This window comes from Pinus tabuliformis, chromosome 5_1, assembly GCF_031772625.1.
Source record: "Pinus tabuliformis cultivar Carrire ecotype Pingquan chromosome 5_1, CPIR1, whole genome shotgun sequence".
NCBI classification, from domain to species: Eukaryota; Viridiplantae; Streptophyta; class Pinopsida; order Pinales; family Pinaceae; genus Pinus; species Pinus tabuliformis.
Window position 1 is genome coordinate 888941784 of NC_142305.1, and position 19020 is coordinate 888960803.

A 19020-nucleotide genomic window follows, 5' to 3' on the forward strand; every position below is an offset into this window, starting at 1 on the left:
AAACGTTCTTATTAGGTGTAAAGAAGCAAATATCTCATTAGGCCATGAAAAATGTTTTATGATGTTCATTGAGGGAATTGTTTTAGGCCACCATATTTCAGGAAATGGAATCAAAGTGGATGCATCTAAGGTAGAAGTAATTTCTAAATTATCAGTTCCTACTTGTCAAAGAGATGTTAGAAGTTTTCTTGGTTTTACTGGCTATTATAGAAGATTTATAGAAAACTTTACAGAGATAGCCTCTCCAATTTTCAAATTTCTTACAAAAGATTGTGAATTCATTTGGAATTCTGACTGCTAGAAAGCCTTTGAAACATTGAAAGAAAATATTTCTGAAGCCCCCATTTTAAGAGGACCAAACTGGAAACTACCTTTTCACATTTCAACTGATGCCAAAGATACAAATTTAGGAGTTGTATTAGGAAAAAGATATTTAATTCCTTATGCCATTTACTATACAAGCAAAAATTTGACCCCTGTAGAGTTGAATTACACTGTAACAGAAAAGCTGTTTTTAGTTGTTGTACATGCCATCAATAAATTCATACATTATATCACTGGTTATGAAACATTCATTGACGCAGATCATTCTACAAATAGATATTTAATGAATAAATAAATCACTAATAGAAAAATTATAAGATGATTATTGTTATTGCAAGAATTCAATATTACTATTTTGGGTAGACCTAGAAAGGAAAACACAGTTGCTGATTTTCTATCTAGAATCCATGATAATAAAGATGTTCCTGTAAAAGATTATTTTCTTGATGAATATCTTTTTGCAGTATCTATTAAATCTCCTTGTTTTGGAGATATTGCTAATTATTTGGCTATAGGGAAGTTACGATCATACTTGTCTCCTCAGAGAAAATGAAAGTTATTCAAACTAGTGCATCTTATTCATGGATAAATGAAGAATTTTAATCATTTGAAGATGTGTTAGAGAGGATGAAGTACCAAAGATATTAAAAGCTTGTCATGATGAACCGTGTGGAGGTATTCTCGCTGATAAAATAACTGCCTATAAAGTCCTTCTCTTAGGATATTATTGGCCTTCTCTTTTTAAGCATGCCAAATAATATGTTAAGAGATGTGACAGTTGTAAAAGAATGGGAAGCATGTTCCTTCGGATGAAATGCATCCACAACCTCAGGTACTTATTGTACCTTTTGAGAAATGGGCTTTGGATTTTGTTGGTCCACCATCAAGACAAAAAATGTACATTATTGTTTGTACAGATTATGTTACAAAATGGGTAGAAGCTAAAGCACTTCCTTTTGCTACTGAAAATGTTGCAGTTTCATTTCTTTTTCAGGATATTTTCACTCGTTTTGGTGTCCTAAGGGAAACTGTGTCAGATCAAGGTACTCAATTTACATCCAAATTAGTACAAAAGGTAATGGAGGAATACAAAATCAAACATCATAAGTATACTCCATATCATCCACAAGCTAATGTATAAGTTGAATCTACCAATAAAGTAATTGAAGTATTTCTTACCAAGACTGTGCATCTGCATAGAAGGGATTGGACATAAAAGCTTCCAGAATATTTATGGGAATACCATACCACATGGAGAAACAAAATAGGACACATTCCTTATGAACTTGTTTATGGAAAGCAAGTCTTTTTTCTTATTGAGTTCCAGATAAAGACTTTTAAAACAACAACCAAATTGGGTCTTGATCTATCATAAGCCCAAAGACAAAGAATTGAGCAATTGAATGAACTTGATGAGATACGACATGATTTTATTCATAGAACCAATATAGTCCAATAACAAAGATCCAAGTGGCATGATAAATTTATCAAAGAAAGAAAATTCCAGCCTAGTGATTGGGCATTGCTTTTTGATTCAAAGTTTAAAGATTTTCAGGGAAAATTTCAAATTCATTGGCTTGGTCCTTATGAGATTGAAACTTTCTTTGAAAATGGAGCGGTCATAATAATAACCATTGATGAAGAGAAAGTAACTTTCCTTGTAAATGGTCATAGATTACAAATATATCATAAATCATTAACAAAGGAAGAGTTCATAAGAAATCTGCAAGATAATATTGATTTGAAGTTGGTCAAGAAGATTCTTCTTCCTCTCCAACTTAGTCTTCTACTTTCCTTTTCAAAATAAATAAATTGTATAAACATGAAAACCAACATTGTTGGCATGTTTATACAAAAAATCTAAGTTGAAAACCAAGAATCTTGGCAGCATAGATTTTCTTTTTAATTCTCTATTCTTGTCCCATTTTGTTTTATTCCTCTTTTGATAAATTAGACAACTCCAAAATTGTCAATAATTTGCAGCTCTTATGGAATTCCACAGTTGACTTGATATATTGCAACCAGGGAAAATTAAGATCACGACAAAAGAAAATTGAATGAAGATCACAGCTAAAGCAACCTGAGTACAACCTACAAAAGGAAAAATCCAAAATTAGTAAGGAAAGATAGCAGGTATATAAATATTAGTTAGATAATAAAGGGAAAAACATTGAATTATGAAATTAAATAGATGTATGACCATTTCTACCCCCATTTTGCATAATGATTACTTTCATTACGACATGAATTCGGTTCTAACAAAAATGTCATATCGAAAGGATATAAATCCAATATGAAACCTTGTTATCATTCAAATTTACTCCCTTCCTTCTGTATATTATCCCACTTCCTTTGCATACCATCATAGTTCCTTGCATCATATCCATTCCACTCTGCCTTGTTCCATTGCCAAAAATGCCTCACATATTACCCAAATTTCGTCCTTTTGACCTATTCCATAACCAAAATCCTTCCATAACCTTTTCAAAAAGAGAAATTACAGACTAAGACTTCTTTAGCATGGGAGTCATTGTACGCTCAACATAGTGGTTAGAATTTGTTGAAAAATTTGATGGGTGTGAGAAATAAGTTACAAAATCATTCGCTAGGGCATATGATGGCATACAAGCAGAGATTGGAAACATCAAATTGGTTCTGATAGAGTCATTTGTAGCAGAAGCTACCGGATTATCGAGAATTGAGGAAAGTTGGTTCAAGGATCGAAAGATTAAGGAGAAAGAATGGGAGGTCTTCCTTAAAAACCCAGGTATGGATATCTCTGTCTTTAAGAAGGGAATCCCAGTCACAACCTTAAAGAATAAATGGAGGAATTTGCTATTAATTATTCAAAAATTCATAACTTGTGAAGGTAGGTTTGGAAACATGTTCTTTTACCATGCTCGCTTGATGATGAATTTTCTTGATGGTAATGAAATCAACCTACCATACTTCCTTCTTAATAGTTTGAGAAAAATGGTTGGAAAAATTCAGAGGAAAATACAATCCATAGATAAAGCCTCGTACCGTCATGGGTTAGTAAAAATTTAATTGAAGCCCACCTAAAAAGAAAAGGGGATACCTGGGAAGATTTTCTGATTATAAATCATTTCAAAGAAGCTGAACAAGAAGGACCTAGTGATAAAACAAGAAAGAGTAGAATAAAGTTTCCCTCAAACCCTAAGGAAAACTCACCTATACAAGAAACACAACAAGTTCAATATTCTGATGATGAAACCCCTCTTATAAGTGTGTTAGAAACTCTTAAGTAGAAAGATGTTAGAAGAAAGATAACCAACAATAAAAGGGAAAGTACATCAAAAGGAGAAACAAAATAAGAAGAAGTAAAAAAGCATCCCAGTACTATTGAAAAATTACCATCAACTATAAGAAGAAGGGAAAGAATTAATAAACCAATACATGCACAATCTCAGAAATCTCCAAAATTCATCAATTTAGAAGAAGAAGAGGAACCGAGAGTTCCATCACTAGTTGCAAGTCCATCTACGAGAACTCCATAAATTGATCCTATCCAGCAAGAAATATACGACTACATAGAATCTATGGAATGAAGAGATACAAGAAAAACTGTTGAATCATCTTCAAACCAAGAAGAAACAATTCGTTTTGATCCTCTAGAAGAACCCCAAATTGTAAACACTCTTAAGCAGGAAATATATGAGTTGGAGGTGTTAAATAGACATTTGAAGAAGGAAAATGAAACAATAAAGGTACAAAATGAAATTGAGAGAACTCAAAATGATAACATCTTGTTACATATTGGTTTATGGTATGAGAAAAATAAGAAATTGAAATCTAAAAATATATTTCTTAAGAAAAAGGTCACAAGTTTGCAGAACAATATCTTGATGAAGAAACCATGGATGACAGTAGTCAATATCAGGAAAGCAAGAAGGAATAATATAGATGTTCTCTCTAAGGTCTGTGAAGAAGCTCAATAATAGAGAAGGATTACAAATCTTAAAATTCTATGCATGAGGACATGCAATGTCTCATGTGTCGAGGAATGTTGAAGCCCAAAATTGTCTCTTTTTGATAACATTCTTACATTCCATCCTCCTTCTTTTTGACTCAATAACTCTAATTGAACATCAATTTACAAGGTTCATCGCAATAGAAGGTACTTAAACATATTTTATTTCATAAGTTTCATTGTTATTTATTATTTAACTCAATATTTGTATAAGCTTCTGAATTGCACCAATTCTGCATCTAATGACTAATTCTGTAGCATAATTGAAGGTTCAACGGGTTCTGAAACTCCAGACAAGGAACAAGACATATGGGAAGGTGGCTAATAGCTGGCATAATGTTATTTACCTATCTTCATGAGCTGGATCGATGATAAGAACACCACATAGGCCCAGTCAACGTAGAATTCAACTAGCGAAGAAGGAGCTGAAGGCGAACCATACGAGCGAGAAAATTAATGGAAGCAGATATTTAGCCTCATAATTTGCTTCTCCGATAGAAAATCACGAGGAAACCATATTATATTCTTATGTTATTTTTATTCTCTATCGAGTAGGATAGGCTCGTAAATCTCTAAAACAATTATTGATAGAGGTTATAAATCTACCTCTCAGCATGATAAACACAACCTTGGATATTATTTTGAAAACTCTGTTTTTACAGTTATAAAAATTCTATTTTGTTTGATACCTTTGCTTTGCGTTATCTCAATGTGTATATAATCATTTGAATAATTTGTGATGTTACCTACATCTCACAGGAGACCCCCCTGGAGTTGTAAGGTTTTATAGTTTTTTAATTAACATTTCAATTCTGCATTTTATATAGTGTTTAATTATTTTATCTAATTGTCTAGTCTCGATTTTGAATGAATGTTTAGGATTGAGTTTAAAACATGATTTGTTTAATCATGTTGTTGTAGGATGAATGAGTGAAGTTGAGATCTCTTATGCACATGAATAGTAGTGTGACAGAGTGCGGATTGATTTAGGATTTGTAGTATAGTTTGAGTTGTATTTGAGTGAAGATGATTTTGATTTATATTAAGTGTGATATTTTAGATTAATTTCCTTTTTCTGTTGAGCAATTTGGGTTTGATTTCAGAGTAATTTTATTTTTGCAAGTGTGATCTTTTTTTTGAGTAAGTGTGATAATTCTAGTTTGATATTTCTTTATATCAAGTGTGATATTTATTTTTGCAAGTGTGATATTTATTTCAAGCAAGTGTGATGTTTCTTTCAAGTAAAGTATGATATTTATTTTAAGCAAGTGCAATAATTTTTATTTCATTTTTTTTAAAGAGTGACATATTTACTTTCATGTAAGAGTGATAGTAATTAGAGAAAACATGTGCATCTCGATATCTCAATTTAATCTAGGAATTACTTGAATAATAAAGACCTCTAGTACATACAGTGCACATACACTTCATCAATATACTAGCATTGATCGATAATTTATGTAGTAATTTAACATCAATTAAATTACCAAGCACAACCCATAATCAAGAGAACAATGGTATGTGGATAGTGTTTGTTCAAAGAATATGGTTGGGGATAAGAGAAAACTTATGTCACTAAAATAAAAGGACAGAGGAAACAATTTCACCTTCGGAAACAATGCTCCATCAAGAATTAAGGGTAAAGGCATAGTCAATCTTGATCAAAATACAAAAGCACAAAATGTGATGTATGTGGAAGGTCTCAAGCAAAATCTTCTTAGTGTTAGCCAAATGTGTGATAATGGTTATGATGTGACCTTTCAATCCAAAGATTATGAGATCAGCAACATGAAGAATGGAAAACTGGTGGGAAAAATAATTGAAACCCATAATAATGCATATGTGTTTGATGATTCCAGGGTTAACTGTTATTTACGCAAAATAAATGAAGCACGATTGTGGCATAAGAGGCTTGGGCATATGAATTTTGACAGTTTAATAAAAGTTAGAAAGATGGGAGATGTTAGAGGATTACCAAGACTGTCAAGGCTCAATAACTCAATCTACAAGTCAAGTCAATTTGGCAAGCAGAACATAACTCATTTCAAGTCAAAATAGTTCTCCCCATCTAGACCACTGGAGTTCATTCACACAGATATTTATGACCGAACTAGAGCAAAAACACCAAAAAGAGAAAGGAATTTCATGTTGCTCATTGATGATTTTACTAGAGCCACTTGGATTGTTCTCTTAAAAGAAAAGTCGAAAGCATTTAAGCATTTAAAAAAATTTAAAGCTCAAGTAGAAAATGAGAAAGACTTAAAGATAAAATGCTTAGGATCAGACAAAGGAGGAGAGTACACTTCAAGAGATTTTGAAGAATTCTGTGAATAGCACGACATCAGGAGGCAATACTCAGTGGCTAGAACTCCATAACAAAATGGAGTAGTGGAGAGAAAGAATAGAACAATCTAGGAAATGGCCAGAGCAATGTTGGATGAAGTAGATGTGTCTCACATCTTCTGGGGAGAAGCAACACAGGAAGCAGTGTATCTGTCAAATAGAACTTAACTTAGACCTAATAGTAATAAAACTCCCTATGAGTTGTGGAAGGGAATACCTTCAACAGTTAAACACCTCAAGGTGTTTTAGAGAAAACAATTTATCAAAAGGAATGATAAGAATCCTGAAAAGTTTGACTCTCACGTTGACAAGGGAATATTACTCGGGTACTCTGCTCGAAGTAAAGGATATAAGTGTTACAACAAGCAGAAAAAGAAGATTGAGGATTGCATTGATGTGATAGAAGATGAAATAAATTCACACCTTGAGTCTTCTAAAGGAATATGAACTCAGATGGGGAAGAAAATCCAGATATGAGGACCGCAGATCTAGAAGAAATAAATTCAAATAGTGAAGGTGAGGAAGCAGACACAACTCCAAGAACAAATACACCTTCAAGGTATGTACATAAAGAACATCGTGAGAATCAGATACTTGGAGATCAAATACATGGTGTTCATACTGGGAGACAACTTGTTGGCAGTTCCAGTTGTGCAAATTTGGCTCTGTTGTCATAGATTAAACCCGAGAATCTCAGCCAAGCAAGTGAGGACAAGTTCTGGGTGAAATCTATGAATGAAGAACTTGACCAATTTGAAAAGAATGAAACTTGGTAGATTTTTCCAAGGCCTAAAGAGGAAAATGTTTTTGGAACCAAATGGGTTTTTAAAAATAAGCTGAATGAGTAGCATCAAGTAATTAGGAACAAGGCTCAATTGGTCTGCAAAGGGTATGCCCAAATAGAAGGGGTAGATTTCGAAGAAAATTTGCACCAGTAGCAAGACTAGAAGCTATCAGAATCTTTCTTGATCTTGGCTGCCATAAAAACATCAAGGTATATTAGATGGATGTGAAGTCTGCATTTCTCAATGGAGATCTGGAAGAAGAAGTTTACATTGAGCAGCCAGAAGGATTTATACCCACCACAAATGAATGGTTTGTATGCAAATTAAAAAATACTCTATATGGACTGAAACGAGCTCCTAGAGCTTGGTACGAAAGGCTGGATAAATACCTTCAGGAACAAGGCTTTAAGAAAGGTATTGTTGATAACAATTTATACATAAAGTCTAAAGGAAACCATCTACTAATTGCAGTAATGTATGTGGATAATCTTTGGCATTGACATGGAACAATTGGGGCATAAATTCGCAAAATGTATGTAGACAGAGTTCAAAATATCCATGATCAAAGAGCTTTCCTTCTTCCTGGTTTTGCAAATCTCTTAGTCTCCACAAGGAGTGTTTATATCCCAATCCAAATATCTCAAGGAAACTCTGAAGAAGTTTGGGCTGGAAGATTGCAAGCCAGTGAGCACACCTATGACTACAGGTTGAAAATTGTGCAAAGAAGATGAGACACCACTGGTAAATCAAACTGAATACAGATCCATGATAGGAATATTGTTGTATCTTACAGCTTCGAGGCCATACATCATGCAAGTTGTGAGTCTTGTGGTCATATTTCAAGCCTTCCCGTGTGAAATTCATGTTGTTGCTGTTAAAAAGATTTTCAAATATCTTCAAGGAACAACATAATTTGGACTGTGTTATGCTAAGAGAAAAGAATTTAAGTTGAAGGCCTACACTGATGTTGATTGAGATGATAGTCTTAATGATAGGAAAAGCACCTCTGGTGCATCTTTCTTCTTGGAGAAATGCTTGGTGTCATGGGTCAGCAAGAAAGAAGCCTCCATTTCTTTATCGACTGCTAAAGTAGACTATATAGTTGTTGCTACCTGTTGCACACAGATTCCATGGATGAAGCGAACTTTAAAAGATATTAAGGTATATCTAATTGATCCTATTCCAATTATGTGTGATAATACAACTGCCATCAACATCTCTAAGAATCCAGTCATGCATTCAAAGACTAAGCATATTCCTACCAAGTTCCATTTATTGAGGGAACAATTTGCATCCAATGTTGTTAGACTTGAGTACGTGCCCACTAAAGACCAACTTGCAGAGATCTTTACTAGGCCTATGGCAAGAGAACCCTTTGAATATCTCAGGCAAAAGATAGGATTTCTGACTCCTCCTTTCCAATGACTTCATTTTGGTAGGTGTTGGAAACTACTCAACATGTGGGATCAATGGAGGAGTAGACTACAATGGTTTAGGTGGAGTATTCAAGAAGTATTCTTTTCCATTGATGCCAAAGGGGGAGAAAATTACTGGGGCATCAAAGAAGATCATGCCTAGCTTCAGGGGGAGCTTAATCAGAAAAGACCATGCCTAGCTTCAGGGGAGCTTAATTGGAAAATACCATGCCTAGCTTTAGGGGGAGCTTATGGTGTTTCCACCAATGCCAAAGGGGGAGATTGTTGGATAGTTGGCAGTGACTAGATGGCTAGTGGCTATGATTATTTTGATGCGATTGTGTTGGCATTGATGTCAACCAGATTAGTATGGTGATGAGGTGTCCACAAGGAATCCTATGGTAGCTACAAGATTATGGTAGAGAATCATCATCGTAGTGGGCTTATTGAAAAGCCATAAAAATTATGACTATGGTGATTGGGAGTCTAGGAGGAATCCCATGGTTCTTGCAATTCTCTGTAGAGAATCATCATAGTAGCTGACTTACTGGAGAAGACATAAAATAATGACTATGGTGGTTGGGAGTTCAGGATTCCATGAGAAAATAATGAAAAATAATTTGCAGCCGTAGTTTAGGTATCATATGGGCTCAAATCCTACATCGAACCTTCTCCACTAGAGAGTGCTCTAAAAGAGCTTTCCAATGATGTGTGGAAGTCTGAAAATGGCCTCATGGATAAAAAGTTATGAACTACCGAAGTTAGGGTCTTGAAGTCCTAAGCAAGCAAAAATGTTGGAGGTTGACAGAGAGGAAGGATGAATATGAGAGGTCAAAGCACATCTTGACCCAATGTCGAAACATCAGAGTAAGCAATATCGAAGATTGGAATATCGGAACCTTGGAGCACATTGGGACCAAATATTGGAACATCAAAGTAGGCTGTATCAGAGGTTGTAGAATATGGGAACCCCGAAGCATAGGGCCATAGGAGCATCAAAGGGATGATATCAGAGCATGCAATATTGAAATATCAGAGGTAAGGGCATATCAAAATATCATAACCTCATAAGTCCTTACCATTGCAACTCTTTGAAAGTGTCGAGGTTTAATAAGGTGTAGAAATACAGAGGTTTTCATTGCAAAACCAAGGCGTGTCAGGAGCCCTTCTCCCTCCTCTAGTAGGACACATGGTGGCATGTGATTGGATCTGAGAAGCTACAGTGGAAACTAACATTATCATGATGTGGAGTGTGATGGACACGTGGAAACTTGTTTTGGCATTTTCGGTGGCCCATTGGGGCAAATCAGGGTGACACGTGTCACCACTCAGAAGGAGCCATGTGGTGAAATGACATAGGCATGATGTCATCTCAGAGGTCAGCATATCGGAGGATGAGAACACTGTAACTCCTCTGCAAAAGGATTTTGAAAAAGTTACGATAAAGGGGGTTTCACTATTATCTGGGCCATGGTCATATGGAGCTCAAAGGAACCAAGGTCTAAACAGAGGGAGGTAAGATGCAATCAGGACTTTGCAAAAGTTTTGATAAAAAGGGGCTCCAATATAATGCTACCATGTTAAGCTAAGCCGTTCGTCACATGCCCTGTCTTATGAGAAAGAAAACCCTCAGGGAGCTAAGTGCCAAGGGGGGTAAGGATATCAGAGATGTGTAATATTGTAACATTTCTTTTTTTTGAGTTACGATATGTTGGGGCTTTGATGAAACAATATAATGAGTTAAATGGATGAATGGGTCAACAACTCAAAATTAAATGCAGATCATCAGAGTTGGTTTATGGAGTTAGCTGGATCTGTAGAAAGTGCTGAGACAAGGAAACGAGGATACTAGTTCACATAGAAGAACTGAAGAAATGGAGAAAGAAATTGACTACTTAGTGTGCACGTATGGTAGATTTAAATTAGGAACATAGTGGAAATTTTGGAGTACTTTCAAGCTCTGTGGAGCAACGAATAAGCATGGGAAGTCACAGTAGAGTGTGCAGGTTGCCTAAGATTAAATTCTCAGTATGTAGGATTACATAGGGAGTCAATGAAGAACCTGGAAGCCCATTTCTGTGTTTAATTCCATGACGAGTTCAACCAACAGATGCAACAATAGAAGGAGGAGCCATATTGAGGTACACTCGGGCAGTATGGACGCAGGAAATAGAGACAACATTGTACAATGTGCATCAAAGGATAGAAAACATTGATTTCCATTGAGAAATGTGGGGATTATATTGTATTGTTGATGTGCTGAGCAATGAGATCAGTGTGAGAGCTGTGAGAGGAACAACAAGAGCATAGATGAATAGTGAGCAACAAAGAGCCTGTGTGAGAGAAGGAAGAGTGATGAGGATATGTTGTTGTGAGAAGTGGGCAAAGAGAAGCCGTATTAGACCAAATGGAGTCCCTTGAAAAACAATGGACCAAGAGCAGAAGTTGCTTCTACAACCAACCTGATTGGTATTTTCCATAATTATATATGCCTTTGTTTTCAGTTTGAAAATTGTATGAAATAGTAGTATAGTGGCAAGAGTAGATTTTAGCCTGCATTTAGAAGAGGTTGGTTCCTCTTGGAAAGTTGGTGCTTGCTAACCCAAGGGGGTTGGTGCCTCTTGTGAGTGGGTGCTCACAATAAAATTGATGTAATTAAGTAGGTGCTTAAATTACATCATAAACAAATGAAAAATTTGTGGTTTTCCCCCTTTGGGTTTCCACGTGAAAAAACCGGTGTCAAAATGTGTATGCCACTCATGTGATTGGTTGTATGAACATATGAATGCTTAAACTTGTTGCTTACTTTATTTATGAATAAATGTTCTCATAAGTAACATAAAATAAAAAGGATTGAAAACATATTTAGGAAAAATATTTAAGAATATCACTATTACTGATCAACCCCCCCACTCTCAGTAATTCCTTATTCCAACAACAGATTGGGCCTCAAAAAATAACATAAAGTATTTGGAAGGAATATTTTCCTCATGAGTTTGATCTATATTGATTCTAATGTATGAAACACTAAGTATGGGTTTTGTCATCAAATGCATTGTCCGATTGAATTATTGTCACCATCAACATTATACACTACACTTGTGGTCCCTGTATAAGGCCCCTGGCCAATACAAAGACCTCTATAAAGAGTATTTATCACATGTGGAATATTTACATGAGTATGAAGCTTGAAATATTGAGGATATATCTCCTTATCAAATTTATGGTTAAAGGATGAAATGTAGGATCATAGGCCCTATACAATGCATTTAGTTTTCATGGGAAAATTTTAGAATCTCAAACATAACGTAGGACCTCCATAAGAAATATGTGTCCCTCAAGTGGCACATAAGATGAATTCTAAGGTTTGGTGCACCAAGGGTGGGATTTTGGCCCATGGAATTATTCATGGCTTGAAACTAAGGCCTTTAGCCCTAAAATATATAGTTATGTTGTATAGGGCATGCACTAGTTCCCAAAAAATGTCGCAAGGTCTAAAAATAATATTTGGGATTTAGTGTGACACTAGCCTCACTCTAATGTTAGTCTCACCAGGGATAATTTTTATAACTAAATAAATTCTTCATGCATGAAAGGAAGGGACTTATATGATAAATGCTTAGGAGTGGTTTGCAATATTGATTTAGTATTTTGGTGCACCAAGTATTTTGGTTCTATTATTTATTTTCAAGGAAACAATCCCACCTCACCCTTATAGACTTAAGAAAAGAATAGGGGTATTGGTACCATTCTAAATTTCATGATGTCTCCCCATTTTTCCTAGAATTTCCATATGGAAGGCATATTCGCAACTAATTACATAGATGGATGGCAATCCCAAAGGTTATCAATGAGATTTATTCTTACGGCCTTTGTGGACTTAGCGCAAGAGGATTTGTTAATAGAGATAACCCTTAGAGATAGGGTTTGATTACATGATTTAGAATATTGTTTTCTCTTTATATGTTTAAACATATAAGGGTTAATTCCTTACTACACATAATAACTACGAGATAGGATGCGATTGTTGTAGGAAGATTAGTATTGTGAATATTTCTTTGAGGATTTTAGAAACGATATGAAATAGTGGTTAAATCATATTAGGTGATAAGTGCTGCACAATTAGAAGTTTCACTGCATATATGTGGCATTAAGGATTTCAATGGAGACAAGAAAAATATTAACCATTCATATCAGTATACCAAGTGTAATACCCTAGTTTTGTCGCCTTGCTTGTATTGCAAAATTGTATCACATTTTTTGTGTATCAAAGTATGTGGGTATTTTTTTGTAATGGAAGATTAAATGTTATAGGATTACGTTGAGTTCTCAATTTACCGAGTTAGTTTATTGGTTAGGATGAATAGGTTCTCAATTTCTTAAGTTTTAAATATTACTTGAATATTTTAAACGCGAAGAACTTCCTTGTAAGTCACTTGTCTATTATAATGTTCTTGTGGTTCCGTCAAGGCATTTATTAACATCCCTTATGACATTCACTAACAATTTCTCTCATTTGATGGAGTGCTATAGGACGTTCAACCAAACATGTATTTTTCAGATTTATCTTCGTCGAGTGACTAAAGTTCAAATAGGATAGATGAAATTGAGCAAAGATCTGATACGTCGTCTAGGAGACGAATATCAGCTAGAGGTGAAAATATTAGAAGAAAAACCCATATATGCATGGAAAATTTTCACGCTAAAGGGGGGTCATTTTATTATGATAATGAGAGCATAGATGACATCGAGGTGCCCTTAAGGTACAAACATCTAGTGAAACGATGGGTACCCAAGGATATTCCTTAAATAAACGCTATTTTTTCTGTCAATGAAATTATATACCACATTTCCCTATTGTGTCATTACATGGTTTGGGGCTGTTTTCCATGGATGGCATAAAGGTATATTATGGTGGATTAACTGAATTGATGGAGTATGTCAGACCATATTACGTATACAATTTTTGGGTATGACTAGTCCAATATACAAAATGTATGCGAAGATATGGCATGGTTCAACTTATATACAACTAAAAGAAAATGATAAAAATAAAGATGTAACTATGTATATTGATGGAAGGCAAAAAGCAACAAGGAATATTGCAGGGTTTATAAATAGTACACGACCTGCGACCACAAATAAGAAACCCAATTGCATATTTGAGGGGCGTGAAGGAAACTGTGTATTCGTATGTGCCATAAAATCAATTGCTCACTGAATACTATTTGAATCAAATAGATACAAATGTTGCTATTATGGGGGCGATATGTATTATATTTTACCAACTCATAAGAAATGTCTATTATATGTTATGATTTTCATTTACTATAATATATCGTCACACATATTGTAAGTTAAGAAATCATTTGAATACGTCATGGTTATGATATTGTGGCAGGTTGATCAAGGTCAAAAGGCATCGACCTCGCAACAGGTAAACATCAATGTAATTGTACATAAAGTAATATAACCATGAGATTCACTTCATCATTCTCATTCCCTTACTTTAAGAATATTCTAGTTTGTATTTAATGAACAAAATTATTGAAATGCTCTTCATTTGACTTTGTCATCATCACTTTTTGTTGTGAATATAATTAATTAAATCATGTTCTTTGGTAGGAGTAAATGAAGTTGCTATAACTTTCAACACTTCTTTGTATAATATGAGTGGTCCATGTATTAATATAATGATATGAAATGAAGTTTTTATAAATTTAGAACCTTTTATATTGGCCATGATATAACATGAAGTTTCTATATAAATTTAGACATATGTCAGTAGTGGTTTTCTTATTAATATAATGATGATTAATTGTGGATGATTTTTTATTTATTTTTTAATATGTCATAATGAGCTTTCAAGATAAAATAATATTTACAAGAAAGTATTTAACTAGTTAAACTTCTCCTCTTATGTAAAAGATGACACTTTTTATTGATCTAAAATGTTTCATCAAATTCAAATATTTGAATGTTTATAGTTGAGGATGGTGGAAGAAAATTACAAATTACACTTACTTGATCAACAGGGTGACAAGGGGAAGGCACCAGCCTCAAAGAAGTCCACAGATGCTCCTGAGGAAGTGGTTAATGAAGATGAAATTTTGTTGACTGATCCAATCCAAACAATAAGGAATATTCTCATAAAATTAAACAAAAAAATGAGTTCTTTAATTATGATTCAGCCATGGACAGAAGAGATAAGAGGCCAAATCTATACCATGATGGGCCAAACTTATCACTATCCTGTAAGAAACTAATTTAATTATCCCATTTATTTATTTATGATTTTAATTATCTCATCCTTTATAAAAAACTCTTTATTTTACATGAGTTTTTGAGGGAGTATTATCCTCATGGTGTGACTATGGGGGTCGGAATTGGTAACAATGTCATTTCTCCACCTATGAGTGACACACTGGTAGTTGAGACTGGCACGCCCCCTAAAAAACACACGCCAGGATCTACACCCCTTGAACAACATACACCAATATCTGCACATGATGTCGTGGATGCAGAGGGTGATCCCATCACATATTTGAAGTGAGCTTTCCTGGATCTTCCCGTGTTACTAGCACATGAACACTACCAATTACATTTTTGGCAGATGATGACCATGTCCCCATGAAATTAGAGAAGCTTCTAGGTATTTAAGAACTGTTTTAAATATTTAGTAGAATCTAATTGAAATTTACGTATAGTCTATGATTATTTGAAACTAATGATAATATCATTTTGTAGGAAACAATGTATTCTATAGGTGCATGTATGACCTAATATTACAACTCTTTAGGCCCACTATTTGCATAAGCTTGAAATCCAAAAGTTCCAAGTTGAAGGATGAACTTATGAACAAGATGGTTGGCCTATTCAACGATGGTACCTTCAACAAAACTGGAGTTATCTCAAAGGAAAACTTACATTTAAAATATCTGCAGGATGAGTATAGGGTTCATTTGAAAAAGAAAACTAAGTATGAGTGCCCTCCAAGGATTCCAGAGATGGAGTGGAAAGCCCTCATGGCAGATGCAAAGGAGAAGGCGCTTCAAAATGAAGGGAAGACACCACCCAAACCAAGAAGGTATGAGACACTTTTAATAATGTAATTATGATGTTTTATCATCATTGCGACATCTAATTAAGTTTTTCAATATTTTCAATATAGGCTCCTAGATACATCCAAATTCACGAAGGCGAGAATAGCTAAACATAGGAAACATCATATTGGCCCGGGAGGTTGCTCAAAATAGGCCGCAAAAATTCTAAGTATAAAAAAAATAATTTGCATCCAAATTATAAATTCTTAACAATTTTAATTTAATATCACAAAAGAATAAAAATTCATGTTCTCATGCAAAATTGCAGGGGTCATAATTCAAAGAGGATCCCACGGAGGAAGACTTCAAGCTTTCTTACAAGCACGACTATCAAGTTGTGGTTGAATATAGGACAATATTGGGGTCTACACAACCTTTCGACACCCAACTTGACACTCAGGTAAATAAAAGCAACGAAGAGCATTTATAAATTATTACTTGTACAATCTATTGGTTATTATTTTTTGCCATAAATTAATGTTCTTGATTGTAAAAAGTAGGCAAGCAATGTAGATACAAATGTCCCAAGTAATAATGGAACACATGAGCCTAGTGACGGTGGAGTGCCTCTTGAAACTGATGTTCAACTCGATACTGGAGGTATTTCATGTGTTATAAAAAAAATGTAGTATGTATTACAATAAATATTATTTAAATTAAAATGGTGTATTAATTATAAGCTTTCTTGTTTCTACTCCAAAGCATGTACATGATGAAGCTAGATAAGAGGACGAATATATGGCCACATCCGAAAGTACCTCGCTTCCCTCCACTATTGAAGTAGGTAAAGAACACTCTACTACTCTTTTTATTAATAAAACACTTGTAATAATAATAATTATATATATGAATTTAACATTTCTTTCTTATTGTAGTTGATGCTCCACCCCCCTTGCAACAACATAGACGTATGACCAGGTAGGGAGCAAGACTTATAGAGCCCATAATAGTTGAAGGGGAAGAAGATGTCCTTGCTAAAGCTTCCACCTTCACATGGTTGGCCCTGTTCAGTTGAGAATAAATTAGGATTTGGATAATCTTGGAGAAAATCACCCTCGATCCAATAGAGCAACACTAAATTTAATGTTGACTTTGTTGCTACTTCATCGAGTGGAGAGAGGTTTACTCCAAGATTAAACCACTACAATAATTTATTCTCAAGACTAAGAGGAACTCATTCAGATATTCATGCACTCAATTATTTTTAATTATTATTTATTCATGAAATTAAATTTAATATTTGGTCAAATTTAATCTAAGTTTGCCTCATTGGTCTCATGAATATGTGTAGGACAACTAGTATCAATTCAGATGTTGAAGTGGAACAACTATCGGAAGCAAATAGCTCAAAATGGTAACATTACATTTAGCATTCAATTTTTTGTTATTGTTATTAGGCATTTGTTTTATTACCAAATATTGAAAATATGTCCATTTATTCACTTTGTCATTGCACTTGCTTGAACCTGTTCCCTTATTTCATATACTCTATTACATAGCTAAGATTTAAATATGAAAAAATTATGTCCATTTATTCACTTTGTCATTGCACTTGCTTGAACCTATTCCCTTATTTCATATACTCTATTACATAGCTAATATTTAAATATGAAAAAATTGTGATTAAACAGGTATAACAAACAAATTTATATCCCCCTCAAGGGATTCCTCCAAATGTAACATCCCTATGTCAACTTGATTTCCATCCTTTTATAGTCCATCTACTTTAGTATTTAACTCTCTAAACATCTGCAAACTAAATCACCCTCATTATTCATCTTTGTAATAACCAAACTTTATAGCTTTATGATTTCATCATTTGCGTAGCTTTAAGTATCTATTTAAATTCACTACAAGATTTATTAAGAATGTGTGACTGGAAGTTATAGCCTGCATATACTTTGCATGTAATTTTTGAAACAACTAGACAATTCTCAAGTTGACAATTGATATTGGCATTTAGTTGTTTTCAATAAGAAATTAAATAAACCAACATGTGGATTAAGTGCATTTTGAGTTGGTTTGAGGTGTAAATGTAGATAAAGGTTTTATAGCCCTCCCAATAAATCAAGCTATTATTCTTGGAGACTTTTCTCTCTCCTTTTGTCTCTTATTATATGTTGTTATGTGGGTGAATATTTATCTCAGATATATTTCTTCACTTTAGATCTAGGGTTTATATTATTGATGGGATTGAGTTCTCATTAGTTTCTATTAAAGCAATGGTACAAGCCTTCTCTTCTCTTTCTAATTCCTTTGTATATAGTGCCCCACCTAGAAAGATTTGCACTAATGACAAGAAACATAGATTTGGTTTCTTGGCCAACACCCCACCTAGGCGACAAGTCACACCTTCAAATTCATTGTGGGGTTATTGAGGGAATCCTCCCACCCCCACACAATAGTTTCAAGTTCTTGCAATGTGTCTAGGGTTACCTTAAGGCTTCCCTCCTACCCCACATGAAACACAACCTATCCATGGCTCACATCTTAGACTTTCGATCAAAGATGCTCTAGTGTGTAGTCAATTAGATACATTAGGGAAAGAACTAGCCTTATCAAGTTGAAAAAACAAGTTCTCTTTGAAGATATGATGGAGTAATGTAGGGAACTAGACTAGATTCCTAGATCTAGAGTATGAGGGTCTATTTAAAAACCTACCTTAATATATTGGAACCTCAACATCTCTTGATTATAGAACTACATTTGGTCCATAGCTCTCAAGCATGGTGGATTTTTCAAATAACCAATCCATCCACAAGCCCCATCAATACATGGGATTCACTGTGTACAACCCTCAAAATAATTTCTAGCCACCATGATATAGACAACGTCCATGTGTTAACAACTAAAGATGAACTAGAATCAAGGAAAAATAATTTAGCAGTACATATCTCTATTAAAAAAACTTAGGATTCTTTATACCAAAGAATCAAAAAAGGTACTCTTCTTAAAATTCAAATATGGATTGTTACTAGTTTTTTATCATGAACTATTTTTATTTGACAACTTGAGTATGGATCAAGCCTTCCAATGTGATTTTTCCATTAAAACAAAAT